We start from the raw sequence: 14,606 nt of genomic DNA on the forward strand, positions 1-14,606 counted from the left end.
TTCGAATCCTGCCTCGGGCATGGAAGTGTGTGATGCCCTTAGGTTTGTTAGGTTTAAGTAGTTCCTAAGTCTAGGGGACTGATGACCTCAGCTGTTGTCCCATAGTGCTTAGAGCCATTTGAACCATTTGAACCTGTAGGGGTGTAGGTTTATTCTTTTGTTCCTTCAAGTGGTGCATTGTGAATTACTGTAGACAAGCTCAGCGTCCGCTGCTTCAATCATGTAGACCATATCGTCTGCACGGGCTCTTTTGTTTTTCTTTAATCGAATTCTTATGTTATTCACAAATTGCAAAAGCTTGTAAACTTTTCATGTTAATTAAGGTCATAGAAACATGGCCTTTTCTAAAGTACTTGCGACTAAAATGTGATTCTGGTAGAAGAAATCCAAGGTTTTTTTGTTAATCACGCCTTTTGCGTTCTTGTGGTGATGTTTCCATAGAAACTGTCGTCACCTAACACATATTCCTTCATATCTAACCGAGAATTGAAACACCAATTTTCATAGATTTAGATTTAAAAATTTAATGTGACAGAACATTTTCTTAAAAATTTTCATCCCCTATTTCACCCCTTTAAGGGCTGAATTTTCAAACATAAGGAAACACCTTTTTTTTATTTCTAACGGTGAAGACAAATGTAAATTTTCTTTGATTTAACTTTAAAAAATGCTTTCACAATGAAATGACTTCATAAAACTTTTCATGTCCCATTTTACTCCTTTAGGCGATGAATTTCTAAAAACGGTGAAACACGCATTTTTTTTATTTCTAAACGAGAAGTCAAATACCAATTTTCACAGATGTAGCTTTAAAAATGCTTTAGTAGTTCTTTAATAATGATTTATTGTCGAAAAATTTCACCCACTATTTTACTACCTTTTAGGTTGAATTTCCAAAAATACTGAAACAGATATTTTTATATTTCTGACTGAAAAACCAAATACCAATTTTTGTAGTTCTAGCTTCAAAACAGTCTTAGTAGCGATAGATTTTCAAATGCCTTTCATCCAGAATTTCACCCCCTTGGGAATGTAATTTTGAACAATGTCTTCTTAAACGATGCCTATGGTTTAGGATCTACACTCTCTCCAAATTTCAAGTTTCTATCCTCAGCGGTACGCGCAAGTCTAGTTTCAAAGTTGCCTTGATAGCGATAGATTTTCTAAAAACATTTCACCCCCTTAGGGATTGAATTTCCAAGAACAGTGAAACACGTATTTTTGTATTTCCAACCGAAAAGCTAAATACCAGTTTTCATAGGTTTGGTTTTAAAACGCTTTCACAATGAAATATTTTCATAAAGCATTTCACCCCATATTTCACCTCCTTAGGGGTGAGTTCCAAAACAGTGAAACACAATTTTTTTTTATTCCTAACAGAGAAGCAAAACAAAAATTTTAGCTTGAAAAATGCTTCCATACTTCCATAAAAACTTTCATCCTCATTTCACTCCCAAAGGAGTCGAGTTTCCAAGAACAGTGAAACACGTATTTATTTTATTTCTAACTGAGAAGCCGAATTAAAATTTTCATATATTTAGCCTTAAAAATACTTTCATACTGAATACTTCATAAAGCACCTCCTTAGGGGTTGAATTTCCAAAGTCAATAAAACATGTATTTTTTATGTCGAACCGAGAAGTCAAATACCAGTTTTCATAGATGTAGGTCTAAAAATACTTTAGTTGTTCGTTAGTAATGATTTATTAAAAAAAAACTTTCATCCACTACATCACCCCCATAGCAGCTACATTTTCAAAAATGCTAAAACACGTATTTCTTTATTTCTGCCCCAGAAACCAAATACCAATTTTCGTAAGTCTATTTTCAAAGTTGCCTTGATAGCGACAGATTCTCTAAAAACATTTCACACCCTATTTCACCCTCTTAAGAGTGGAATTTCCATCCGCTTAGGAACGGATCTTCGAAAAATTCCTTCCTAAACGACTCCTACAGTATAAGATCAACAACATCTCCAAATTTCAATTTTCTGTCGTTAGCTGGGCGATGATGTGTCAGTCAGTCAGGACACTGCCTTTTACATACGGGATGGATCACCCAAAACTTGCACCGCAAATATTGCGGAAATGGAAAGTGCTACTAATGTGCCGTTTTCACATGATGGATTAGTAGTCAGGGGCTTGTATTGTTAGCCAATAAACATATCGTAATAACACTTATAAAATGTATTTTTGTGCAAACACACACTTTTTTCAAATGGAACAATGTCTATTGACATTAATAAACTAAAAGTAGGGAAAATTAGAATGTCACTGGTGTTTGTTGTAGGGTTATACTGCGAGTCGTTCACGAGAAATAGTATTTTGGAAAGTTTCCATACCGAAACTTGTTTGTGCCATTCAGCCTGTGTAGTTGCTAGGTACGATATTGTTATGTTTGCTTACAGTGTGCTTTTTTCTCCCTTGAGCGCAATGTGACTTGCTAGTCAGTGGCAGTTTAGGCAACGTGTGGCAGTTCAGGCTAATGTGTGGCAGTTCAGGCAATAGGTCGTGGGTGGACGATGGGATTTATCAATGCCGAAAAAGCCTACCTGCTCATTGTGTATGGAGAGAGTAAGAAGAATGCAGTTCGTTCTTGTACGATGTATACGTCACGACACCCCAATAGGTGTCAACCATCTAGGTAATTATTCATCAACCCCCTCAACCAGTTATGTGGAAGTGGTAATGTAACACCTAGACAGTGTAACAGAAGGAAAGCAGTGACGACAGAAGAGGGGGATATTAATGTTCTTGCTGCTCTTGCAGTTGATCCGCGTGTTACATCTCTCTCCACCAAGAGCTGCAAGGAAACGATATGAAATGGAAATGAGTGTTTGGCGTCATTGGCCGGGAGGCCCCTTACGGGGCAGGTTGGGCCGCCTTGGTGCAGGTCTTATTACATTCGACTCCACATTGGGCGACCTGCGCGCCGGATGGGGGTGAAATGATGATGAAGACAACACCCAGTCCCTGAGCTAAGAAAATCGAACCCGGGCCCCTTAGGACGGCAGTCCGTCACGCTGACCATTCAGCTAACGGGGCGGACGAAAGAATCGTGTTAACTTCTGTACATGTGCATTAAGACAGGATACTCCATATGCATCATGTATCTTTTTTAGCGATGAAGCCACATTTACCAGTCATGGCCAGGTAAAGCGCCGAAATATGAACTACTGGTCTGTTGACATTCCCTGTTTGATTGATCAGGTGGAACGTCAGCGTCCATGGTGCAGGATAGTGAAGCATCAGCTCGTAGGCCCGCCTTTCACAGACCATCTTATTATTGTCTACTGAACGCACACAAGTATTGCAGCCTCATAACAGACCATCTTCCACGGATGCTAGAAGACGTTCCCCTGCATACCAGGAACCTGTGGTACCAACATGATGGGTGTGCAGCCCGTACTGCACGAAGTACTACAGCACATCTTTAGGAATTGCTTTCAAGTCGTTGGACTGGACACAGGGGACCAGTACCTTGGCCGACCCATTCCCTGCATTTGACGACTGTAGGCTTTTTTCTGTGCGAAAAGCTGAAGGACGACATACCAACTACACCCGATGACATGCAGCGACGTGTTACTGCACTCTGCTCGGGCATCTTCGCTGAAATGCTAGTACGTATACAGCAGTCGTTCCATGCCAGACTGACAGTGTGTACTGCTGCAGCGGGTTGTCGTTTTGAACACAATCTATGATGGCCAATTGTCTCGTTACTGGTCAGAATCCACATAGACAGTGTTTGCTACAACATGTACTGTACAAGTTTCAGTGTGGTAACTTTTCAAAGTACTATATCTCATCAACGACTCGCATTAGAATCCTACAACAAATACCACTGACATTCTAATTTAGCCTACCTTTAGTACGTTAACGTCAATAGGCACTTTTCCATTTATAAAAGTGTATGTTGTACAAAAAATACGCTTCGTAAGTGTCATTGCAATGTATTGATAGGTTAACAGTACGAGCCGCGGACTACCAATCCATTCTGTGAAAACCGCACGTCAACAGCAGTTTCCATTTCCGCAATTTTTACGATGAAAGTTTTAACTGAACCACCCTGTGTATAGTTGGTATCGTTTACAGAAAATTGGTGGAGCTATCCCGATTCTGGAATGATAAGCTCCAAATCAAGCATATCAGACGTGTCTTGCGCCCAGCTGCGGTACTTACGTTCAAAGGCTGCCAGAAGCCACGTCAGTGGGTGATCCTCTTCTGCCTGGGCGGGAGTGCGCCACCGCGCCTGCAACACACAAAAGATCCGATAAGTCAGCACAGCAGTTGTAGGCGGCAATGCACATGTTCACTGGCGATGTAGAATATTACGACAACAAATCAAACAGCTCATCAATAAGTTGCCGTACTGGCTCCGTCAACTAAAATTCTATGCTTAATTTTATCCACAACTGAGGTGCTTAAAACCGCAACCACTTCAAATAGTTCGGAGGTAATAACGAGGCAAATACACAATTATTGTTTTGATTTAATAGCCAATCACCTTTCACTATGGCTGTGACGTCCTCAGCGGATTTTTATTTTATTGTTCATGAAAAGATTACAAATATACAACACCACAATAGATAAATTCAACAAAGCAGGCACGTAGCAGCTAATCTGCAAAGACTGTTTTTAACATAGATCGGAAAGACACGTAGACTTTCAGAATAAGATAAACCGAATATGTAAGAGCAATGAAAAGCGACATCATACACTCCACATTAGGATAGCACCTAAGTGAAAACAACCATCACCCTAATGGCATAGAAGAAAGCCTCCAGATACTAAAACACAGTAATCATCTGAACAACTTTGTAACAACAGAAAAAAGCTACCGCATCCAAAAAGCCGTCGGAAGAAAGTATGTACCGGGTGATCAAAAAGTCAGTATAAATTTGAAAACTGAATAAATCACGGAATAATGTAGATAGAGAGGTACAAATTGACACACATGCTTGGAATGACATGGGGTTTTATTAGAACCAAAAAAAATACAAAAGTTCAAACAAGTCCGACAGATGGCGCTTCATCTGATCAGAATAACAATAATTAGCATAGCAAAGTAAGACAAAGCAAAGATGATGTTCTTTACAGGAAATACTCAATATGTCCACCATCATTCCTCAACAATAGCTGTAGTCGAGGAATAATGTTGTGAACAGCACTGTAAAGCATGTCCGGAGTTATGGTGAGGCATTGGCGTCGGATGTTGTCTTTCAGCATCCCTAGAGATGTCGGTCGATCACGATACACTTGCGACTTCAGGTAACCCCAAAGCCAATAATCGCACGGACTGAGGTCTGGGGACCTGAGAGGCCAAGCATGACGAAAGTGGCGGCTGAGCACACGATCGTCACCAAACGACGCGCGCAAGAGATCTTTCACGCGTCTAGCAATATGGGGTGGAGCGCCATCCTGCATAAACATTGTACGTTCCAGAAGGTGTTTATCAGCCAGGCTGGGGATAATGCGATTCTGTAACATATCGACCTACCTCTCACCCGTCACGGTAGCAGTTACAAAACAAGAATCACGCATTTCCTCGAAGAAAAAAGGCCCGATAACGGTAGATGTGGTAAATCCAACCCATACCGTGACTTCTCGTCGTGCAATGGAGTTTCCACGACAGTTCTAGGATTTTCGAAAGCCCAAATTTTGCAGTTGTGGGCGTTGACGGACCCTCGGAGCGTGAAATGAGCTTCGTCGGTCCACAACACCTTACTCAACCAATCGTCATCTTCCGCCATCTTTTGAAACGCCCACACCGCATATGCCCTCCGCTTCACTAAATCGCCAGGTAACAGTCCATGATGCCGATGGATTTTGTACGGATAGCATCGGAGGGTACGCCTAAGTACCAGCCGAACAGTAGTGCATGGAATGCTGGTGCGGCGTCCGACTGCACGAACGCTGACTTCCCCGTGCATAGACGAACCCGCTACAGTCTCCATTTCTTCCTGAACTGTCTCAGCAGCATTACGCCTTGTGCTCGGTCGGCCACTAAGGGGTCTAACGTCCAAACAACCTGTGGTACAGCTTCACTAAAAGCGCCTTTTCAGGTAACGTCAACATGCTGCGACTGCTGGCGCATCTGAGTCTCTCTCTCATTACAGCTCCTTTTATACACGATTGTCATGCGCAGTCACTGACGTTTTGCTGTCCAGCGGCATCTGTCGGACATTTTGTGAACTTTGTTTTTTTTTTTTTTTTGCTCTAATAAAACCCCATGTCATTCCAAGCATGTGTGTCAATTTTTATCTCTCTATCTACATTATTCCGTGGTTTATTAAGTTTTCAAATTTAAACTGACTTTTTGATCACCCGGTAGATGCAAGTGGGAAAGTCAAACACAGTCTGATGATTTTATATCGTAAAATAAAAGATATTTGAGTTGGGGAGGCATTTCCAATCCCAGCTAGGAAAAGCAAAGTAATTTTCCATATCGGATTTGCCATCGGATACCACCAGATACTAATGGACTCCAGGACAGGGAGAAAACTGCATTTAGAGCTAATTATCATAACTATGAGTACAAGAGGATGCCGGTGACATTAAAAGGGGCACAAGTACATTTCAGAGACTAATGAATGTTGAACTGTCAGTATTACGGGGAACAAAGTGCTTGGTATATGTGGACGATATTATCTGTCACGGAAGTTGTTTATGAGAGCCTTATGATAAATTATGAGAGATTTTCGACCGACTCAGGGAACATTGTCGGAAGTTGCGGCCGCACAAGTGTGAATTTTTAAGGAAGGAAGTAATATTTTTAGGACACAGAATAATTGCTACACGAGTACAAGCGGATGGGTGGAATGAAGACAAGTCGAAGAGATTTCCACTACAAAGACAAAGAAAGGATGAAAAGGATACTTAAGTTTACCTAGGATACTACAGTAACTTGCTAAAAGATTTCAGTAAAATTGCAGCCCCTCTGCATAAGTCGCTAAAGCACACCAAAAATTATGAGTGGGAAAGCAAACAGCAAGATGCATTTGAAGAACTAAAGGAGAAGTTAATCGTCCCCGCATACCTCAGTATCCTGACTTTGAGAAATATATTTTTTTTTTTATTGTGATGGACGCACGTGGACTGGCACTTGATGTGATATTATCACAAGGCAAGGTCACAAGCGGCTTACAAATAGCATAAATGTCTAGGGAGGCCATCCAATAAAGCAGATGGAAACTGTTCAGCCACCGAGCTGCAGTGTTTGGCGTTAGTATGGGCAACGAAACAACTTCGACCATATGTGTACAGAAAGAAGTTCACAATCCTTACAGACCATAAGCCATGAACCTGGATTTTAAGTCTGAATGACCCCTCTTCAGGTTTATTAAAACGGGGACTGAAACTAGAAGAATATTCATACAGTATTATATACAAACCAGGCAGACTGAATGCCAATGTAGATGCATTAAGTAGAATGCGAAAAAGTGATGGACAGGTATAGGTGACGGAAAAACCAAGAGCCCATACAAGTAATAACAGAGACTAGTGAAATAAGTGAAGACCATGCAGATCTAAGCGAGGAACGGAAGGCCAACATTATGAAGGAAGTACACGACAATCCACTGGGTAGAAATCAAGTAATTAACCGAACACCGGATCGCTAAAGAGATATGGCTCGAGGAAGGAAATGAAAAAAGATGTCGAGGACTACATCAGAACGTGTGGTAACTGTCAATAAAATAAATTTACTCGGAGTAAAACTAAAATGCCATTATTTATTATGGACACGGCAGAAACAGTTTTCGACAAATGTTATACGGACATAGTCGACGTATTGAGAGCGTCAACATTTTGCCCTTATGACGATTTGAACTCTGCTGCAGACACTTTCAATGTGTCTGATGTCTGTTGAGGACTGGCAGCCCAGTCGTCCTCAGGAGCCGAAAGCGGAGAAGGTAGTATGTTGAACGCTAGGGTCTGGAGCGAAGTGAACGTTCTAACTCATCCCAAAGGTGGGTTCATGTCGGGATCCTAGGAAGGCCAATCCATTTCAGGAACGTTACTGACCACGTACCACTGCCTCACAGATGCTGCTTTGTGACGGAGTGTATTGTCATGCTGACATAATCATTGTCTCCGAACTGTTCCTGTACAGTACGCAGTATTCTGTAAAATGTGTTCATTTAGCGTTTTCTTTAAGCGCAATAACGACACCGCACCCTGACCACGCAAAACAACCCCTACTGCAACATTACTGCCACGTACCCCACTTTTGGCACTGCACACGACGGCAGGCAACGTTCTTCAGGAATTCGCCAGACCCAAGCCCTTCCATCGAAGTGCCGCAGTGTTATGGGATTCACTACACCGAATCACTAGTTTCCAGTCATCCAGAGTTAATTGACGACGCTTTTTGTGCTATATCAAGCATCGCCTAGCATTTACTCCTTATGCTCATTTACTCCTTATGCTCATTCATTGTGGTAACTAGACTGCTGGAAGTACTTTGGAACTCCTGAGTGATTCCTTCCGTTCATTTCACGCAATTTTTAACAACCCGTTTTCCGAAATGCTCGACAGTTTCTGTCCGTCAGTACGTGCGGTCGGTCCGGTCTAGATTTTGTTATGATGTTTCTTCGCGTTTCCGCTTCGCAACTGACGTGAAGGTCGATGGCAGCATGTCACGACACCACACAAATGCAGGATGCTTTTCGACCGGTACCCCTGGGATTTGCAGTGAGATGATAGAGGCTAGCACGAGTGGGGTGGTTGTAGGAATTTGGAACATTCTATAATAATTAGTACTGGAATACTTTAGTAAATAACTATTACTTAACTTTGTCCTGCTACAGCACTCCAGGAACATACCTAATAACAACTATCTTTCTTGAACACAAATGACTCATTAACAAATTAACTGGATTATACAACAAGCAAGATAACACATGAAACTTCCTGGCAGATTAAAACTGTGTGCCCGACCGAGACTCGAACTCGGGGCCTTTGCCTTTCGCGGGCAAGTGCTCTACTGTCGTTTTTTTTTTTTTTTTTTTTTTTTTTTTTTATAACTGTCCTGGAAGGAACCTCGCTGCCGTCCTACCATGCAGCATGAAATAACAACAAAATCAAAATGGGGCCACCTCCGGCACCCTAAAGAAAAGTATTTATTGATATGAAAACAAAATTTGAAGTACATCCATTTGCTAACTGTTCAAGCGTGAGTTTTTCGTAGGACGCATACTCGCATAGTGTTCTTAGTCGATCACATTACTTGGTCGGTTTCACAACGAAAGCACCGACGCTCATCTTTGCGCACCCGGCACACCCCAAGTATATGGCGGGTCCGCTAAAACCGTTACCAGGAAATTGGCATACCAATCCCTGTACTTTTGTAGCCGTAATAGTTTTGTGTGTCCATCTTGCAAGTATTGCCAGTAATCCAGGACGTTCAGTAAGTTCGTACGTGTGTCTCTATAGATGTAATGGACCGTCATACCTGTGATCCACGCCACTGCGTTCGTCTTATGACGCGGAAAATACGTTTCCTCTGGAAAAAATACTATGTCAGAACAGACTGCTGTATAGATAGTGCGCCGCATGAACGCTATTATCTTTCTTGCGAGAGTCCAGACAGCCAATGCCTCACCGCAAACCAGCCGATGGTCGTTCGTATCCAGCACGCCGCATCGCTGACACAAGGGCGAATCCGCCAAATGTATTGCGTACTTTTTATTATTTGTAGGGTATTTTCGGTTGGCGACAATGTACCATGTTGACCTGACTGATGCAGGTAGGTGGGGGTGGTGGACCATGCGCCACACCACGTGCCAATTAACAGCTGGATGTTTGCGTTCCACCCTATTCCGGGCGATCTGTCGAAGAAGCAGATGGTACACGTCCTTCGATGTCGACTGTCGGGTCGTCGGTAAACGCTCTCGAACGTAACTGTGTTCCACGAGGAACGTGCGCACATACGTTAAAGGGGGTGATATATGGCCGACACTGACTGGAAGAAGATGCGATGTGGGTACGAGTTCTTCGATGATCGTCCCCGTAAGCGAGTGATTCCTGTTGCGCCACCGTTTGAGCATAGTATTAATATACATGGCACGCGCCTTTTCGTGCACGTTCACTAAACCAACGCCCCCCTCTCGCGCTGGGAGGGTAAGCGTGTTGTACTGTACCTTAAAGAGTTGTCCCAGGCACACATAGTACCCAAAAGCCGCCTGAATCCTCATAGCCATCGTGCGCGTCAAGGGAAGAAGGTGTGTCAGGTGGCACATCATGGGCGCGAGATAAAGGCTGACGAGTAACACTCGCTGCAGCATATCCATCGACCGTAGGGCGTTTAGTCGTACTGCCGCGCGGACTCTGAGTAACAATCTTCGGTAGTTGTCCGCAGCCGTTCTCGCTGTCTCTTGATGAAAGGTGATACCCAAACAGCGGAGGGTTTCCACCGCAGGTAAGGGTCCTTCCGTTCCTGGTTCTAGTCCACGCCCCACATGCATGAATTGTGATTTTCGGTAGTTGACCACACTTCCAGCTGCCATCCCATACGTCTGTAGCCAATCCAGTGCTGTTTGAGTCTCCCTCTCATTCCGTACGAGGAACACAATATCATCCGCGTATGCTCTGCATTTGAATGATAATTGCCGTAGGGAGATCCCGGTAAGACGGCGGCGAAGGCCTGCGAGGCACGGTTCTAAGGCGATCGCATAAAGGAGGATCGACGAGGGGCAACCTTGTCTCACTGATCTTAAGATCTTAAAATACTCAGTTCTCCCTCCGTTGACCACCATCGCTTATTGGCGCCGTGCAACAACCGCGTCGCAGCATTGGTCAATAATGGCGAGACACCCATCCTGTTCATCACCGCCGCGAGGTACACATGATCCACGCGATCAAAAGCATGATCGAAATCTACTGCAACCATCGCCCCCCGGAGGCGGCATGCAGCCGCGAGGGCGACGACGTCACGATAGTCTCCCAAGGCTGTGTGGATATTACTGATGCCGCCAAGACAAGTCTGATCGGCATGTATTCGATTCTCCAGCGACTTTTTGATACGACTTCCCAGGATGTGCATGAAGATCTTGTAGTCACTGTTAAGGAGGGTCAAGGGGCGATAATCACAAGGCCGTTTGCCACCACGGGGCTTCGGTATTGGTATCATGAGCCCTTCCGTGAACTGAATGTGAACCGGTACTTCTTGCCGCAGAAGCTCATTAAACATACACAGCCACATCGGTGTCATAATGGTCACAAAGGCACGGTAAAATTCCAACGGGAATCCGTCTGGACCTGGGGACTTGTTGCAAGCACCTCGCGTAATCGCTTCCTCCAGCTCTTCAAACGTAATTTCCGATAACCCGTCCGCTTCCCCGTTCACACTCGTCGCGTCTGGGATCTCTTCCAGGACGTTCCCCAGCTCCCTCTGACCCTCCCCGTTGCTCGCATAGAATCTGCTAAAATGATCCGTGAACGCCTGTGCTATGCCCCTCTGTGTTGTAAAACGACGGCCATCGCCGAGATCGATCTCATGTATTAAAGTCCTGCGTCTTCTTCGTCTTTCCTTGATCGAGGGAACTTCGTTGGGCAGGAAATCCTGCAACCTCGCGCGTATCATCGTACCTGCCATCCTCTGCGTCGCAAGTTGTATCAGCTTCGCCTTAACTCGGTGGACGGCCGTCTGGCGTTCTGGTGTAGGTGGTTAACAGTTCCCGGAGAGCCGTAAAGTAAAACTCAGTGGTCGTGCGCTGCCATTGAGAAACCTCCTTCCCGTAACCTCCGTAAAGCTGGCTTCGCGCACTCGATCCACCACTGCAGGACAGAACCGAAAGAAATACGTCGACGGAGGCAGCCATGCCACGCGTCCTCCACCATGCGTCGGCATTCTGCATCTCGCAGGTGGGAGACGTTCATCTTCCAATTACCCCTCCGTCTCCACACCTGCTGTCTATTAAGGTTAACCGTACAAATATATGCCTCGTGGTCTGTAAACACCGTCGCCCATATTTCTGCGTCCACCGTCGACATTGCTAACGCCCTTGAAACGTAGATCCGGTCCAAACGGCCCGCGGAGTGGCTAGTAAAAAATGTATATCCTGGTTGGTTGCGATACTTCAGGTCCCATGTATCGACTAATTCCATCCCGTTGACCAGCTCCCTAAGTTCTTGGCTAGTAGTATAGTTAGGTTGTTGGTCCTTTCTATCGAGCAAACAATTAAAATCTCCGCCGAGTATGCAACCATCGTATCGTCCCTGGAACAACGGTGTAACCTCATGGGCGTAAAAATCTGCTCTGTTCCTTCTCTTATCCGAGCCTGACGGTGCGTATATGTTGATCAAACGTATTCCACCTATGGTCACGGCCGTACCACGGGCAGAAGGCAAATATTCTACTTCGTCTGCACGTATCCCTTCCTTTAATAGTATAGCTGTGCCAACGCCCCTCTCGTCACACGGGGAACAGTAAATGTCGTAACCGTAAAAGTCCGAGGTGGGAAGTACCCGAACTTCTTGTATAGTGCTATGTCTAAATCCGCAGCCTTTATCATGTCACTGAGCATCTTCATTTTTACCGGCGTCCCAATGCTATTGATGTTAACAGACCCTATCCGATAAGCTTGTTGCATGGCTGTCAACGGAGATAGGGCACCGTACGGTCGCTATTTCTTCCGTACATAGGCTGCTGTCGTACTAACGTCCCCCGCCGTCCTCTCATATGGCCTGCCGTTATTCCGTGCACTCTGCCGGTCTTACACCGGGAGGGTGCGTGGGAGCAGTTCCTCCGGCATCATCTGTTCCCCACGGGGGTGGGTCTTCTGACCAGTCCCCTAGTGTCCCATCGTTGTCGTGCGGTGCAGGTGCCTTCGCTGTGTCTGGAGCATCGTCAACGGTAGGTCGTGCCGCCGTCCCGCTGGCCACCGTTGCATCCACGCTAGGCAGTTCTTCTGTATGTCCTTCTCCACCGTGAGGCGGCGCTTCGTCCGGCGTTTTGGTGATCGCTGTTTACGTTGCCGGGCGTCGGAATCAGAGGTCGGCATGGTCTCCAGTTGTTCGTGGGGGACGTCGGAATCATGCGCCGTCGTATGATCGACGTCTCCAAGTGCGTTATCTGAAGGGACCGCAAGCGGAACCGAAGAGAGGGCGTCCTGTGACTGCTGCAGGCGGTCCACCGCGACGTCGTCTTTCTGTGGCTCGCCACGATCCGCCGCTGTCTGTGTGTTCTGGTACGCGTCTGTCTCGCGGCCCACGTCATCGCGTAATGCGGCGACGTAAGTCATGGGGAGCACAGTCGGATGCGGCGTGAGGGGTGGATCATCCCGTGGCAGCTGTAATAACCTTCGTTGAGCACACTCAGAACGTATGTGTCCCTCCTTCCCACATCCAGAGCACGTCCTTGGTTGTCCGTCGTAAATGACAATCGCCCGACAACCGGCGATGTACAAGTATGACGGGACGTGTTTTCGGAGTTCGATCCGTATTTGTCTGACGCCATTGAGGACAGGATACGTCTTGAAACTCGCCCATTTTTCAGCCACGTGGGATAGGACCGTTCCGTAAGGACGCAGGGCGTCTGTCACCAATTCTTCGGCCGTGCGGTTAAAGGCGCTGCAGTCTGGAACCGCAAGACCGCTACGGTCGCAGGTTCGAATCCTGCCTCGGGCATGGATGTTTGTGACGTCCTTAGGTTAGTTAGGTTTAACTAGTTCTGAGTTCTAGGGGACTAATGACCTCAGCAGTTGAGTCCCATAGTGCTCAGAGCCATTTGAACCATTTGAACCAATTCTTCTGGCACTTCGAATGGAAGCTCAAAGACGCGGATCGTTCGGAGGCCCATGCCGGCGTGTTCAACTGTTACCGCTCCAACATTCCCGTCCGAATGACAGAAACGAAGTCTTTGTCGGTGTCGAAGTAGTAGTTCGTCACATGCCGCTTCATTTATGAGCTTGACATAGACCACGATGCTGACTATAGATAAGTGTATTCCAACTAGAACGTCAGGTTCGATTTTCACCTCGTCCCGTAAATAACTTTCGATCTCGTAAGCCTCCGGTCGAGCATATTCGTTAGCAAAACTAAATTTCAGTGTCGATTTGCGGAAGGACAAGGCCATGATTCGTTCTATGTATTACCGCGACACACCGCTACACACTTAACGTAAACACCTCTCGCGCAGACGTGCGGCAGGGACGTAAACACCGTCCGAACCGCTGCGCCGCCGAAGGCTGACTGTGCCTTTGCCTTTCGCGGGCAAGTGCTCTACTGTCTGAGCTACCGAAGCACGACTCACGCCCGGTACTCACAGCTTTACTTCTGCCGGTATCTCGTCTCCTGCCTTCCAAACTTTACAGAAGCTCTCCTGCGAACCTTGCAGAACTAGCACTCCTGAAAGAAAGGATACTGCGGAGACATGGCTTAGCCACAGCCTGGGGGATGTTTCCAGAATGGAAGATAACACATCTACATCTACATCTACATGGATACTCTGCAAATCACATTTAAGTGCCTGGCAGAGCGTTCATCGAACCACCTTCACAATTCTCTATTATTCCAATCTCGTATAGCGCGCGGAAAGAATGAACACCTATATCTTTCCGTACGAGCTCTGATTTCCCTTATTTTATCGTGGTGATCGTTCCTCCCTAT

The 14,606-nt window shown here is 45.6% G+C and overlaps 1 protein-coding gene across 2 annotated transcripts in view; it reads right to left on the reverse strand.

Moving 5' to 3' along the window:
• LOC124716128 (cadherin-87A) overlaps window positions 1-14,606 on the reverse strand; it is a 725,215-nt gene that overhangs the window by 310,104 nt on the left and 400,505 nt on the right. For both annotated transcript variants that reach the window (XM_047243147.1, XM_047243148.1), the window contains one exon: window positions 4,179-4,248. The gene's annotated coding sequence lies outside the window, so the exon portion shown is untranslated. The remainder of the gene's footprint in view (window positions 1-4,178; window positions 4,249-14,606) is intronic.

Source organism: Schistocerca piceifrons, chromosome 1 (genome assembly GCF_021461385.2).
Source record: "Schistocerca piceifrons isolate TAMUIC-IGC-003096 chromosome 1, iqSchPice1.1, whole genome shotgun sequence".
NCBI lineage: Eukaryota > Metazoa > Arthropoda > Insecta > Orthoptera > Acrididae > Schistocerca > Schistocerca piceifrons.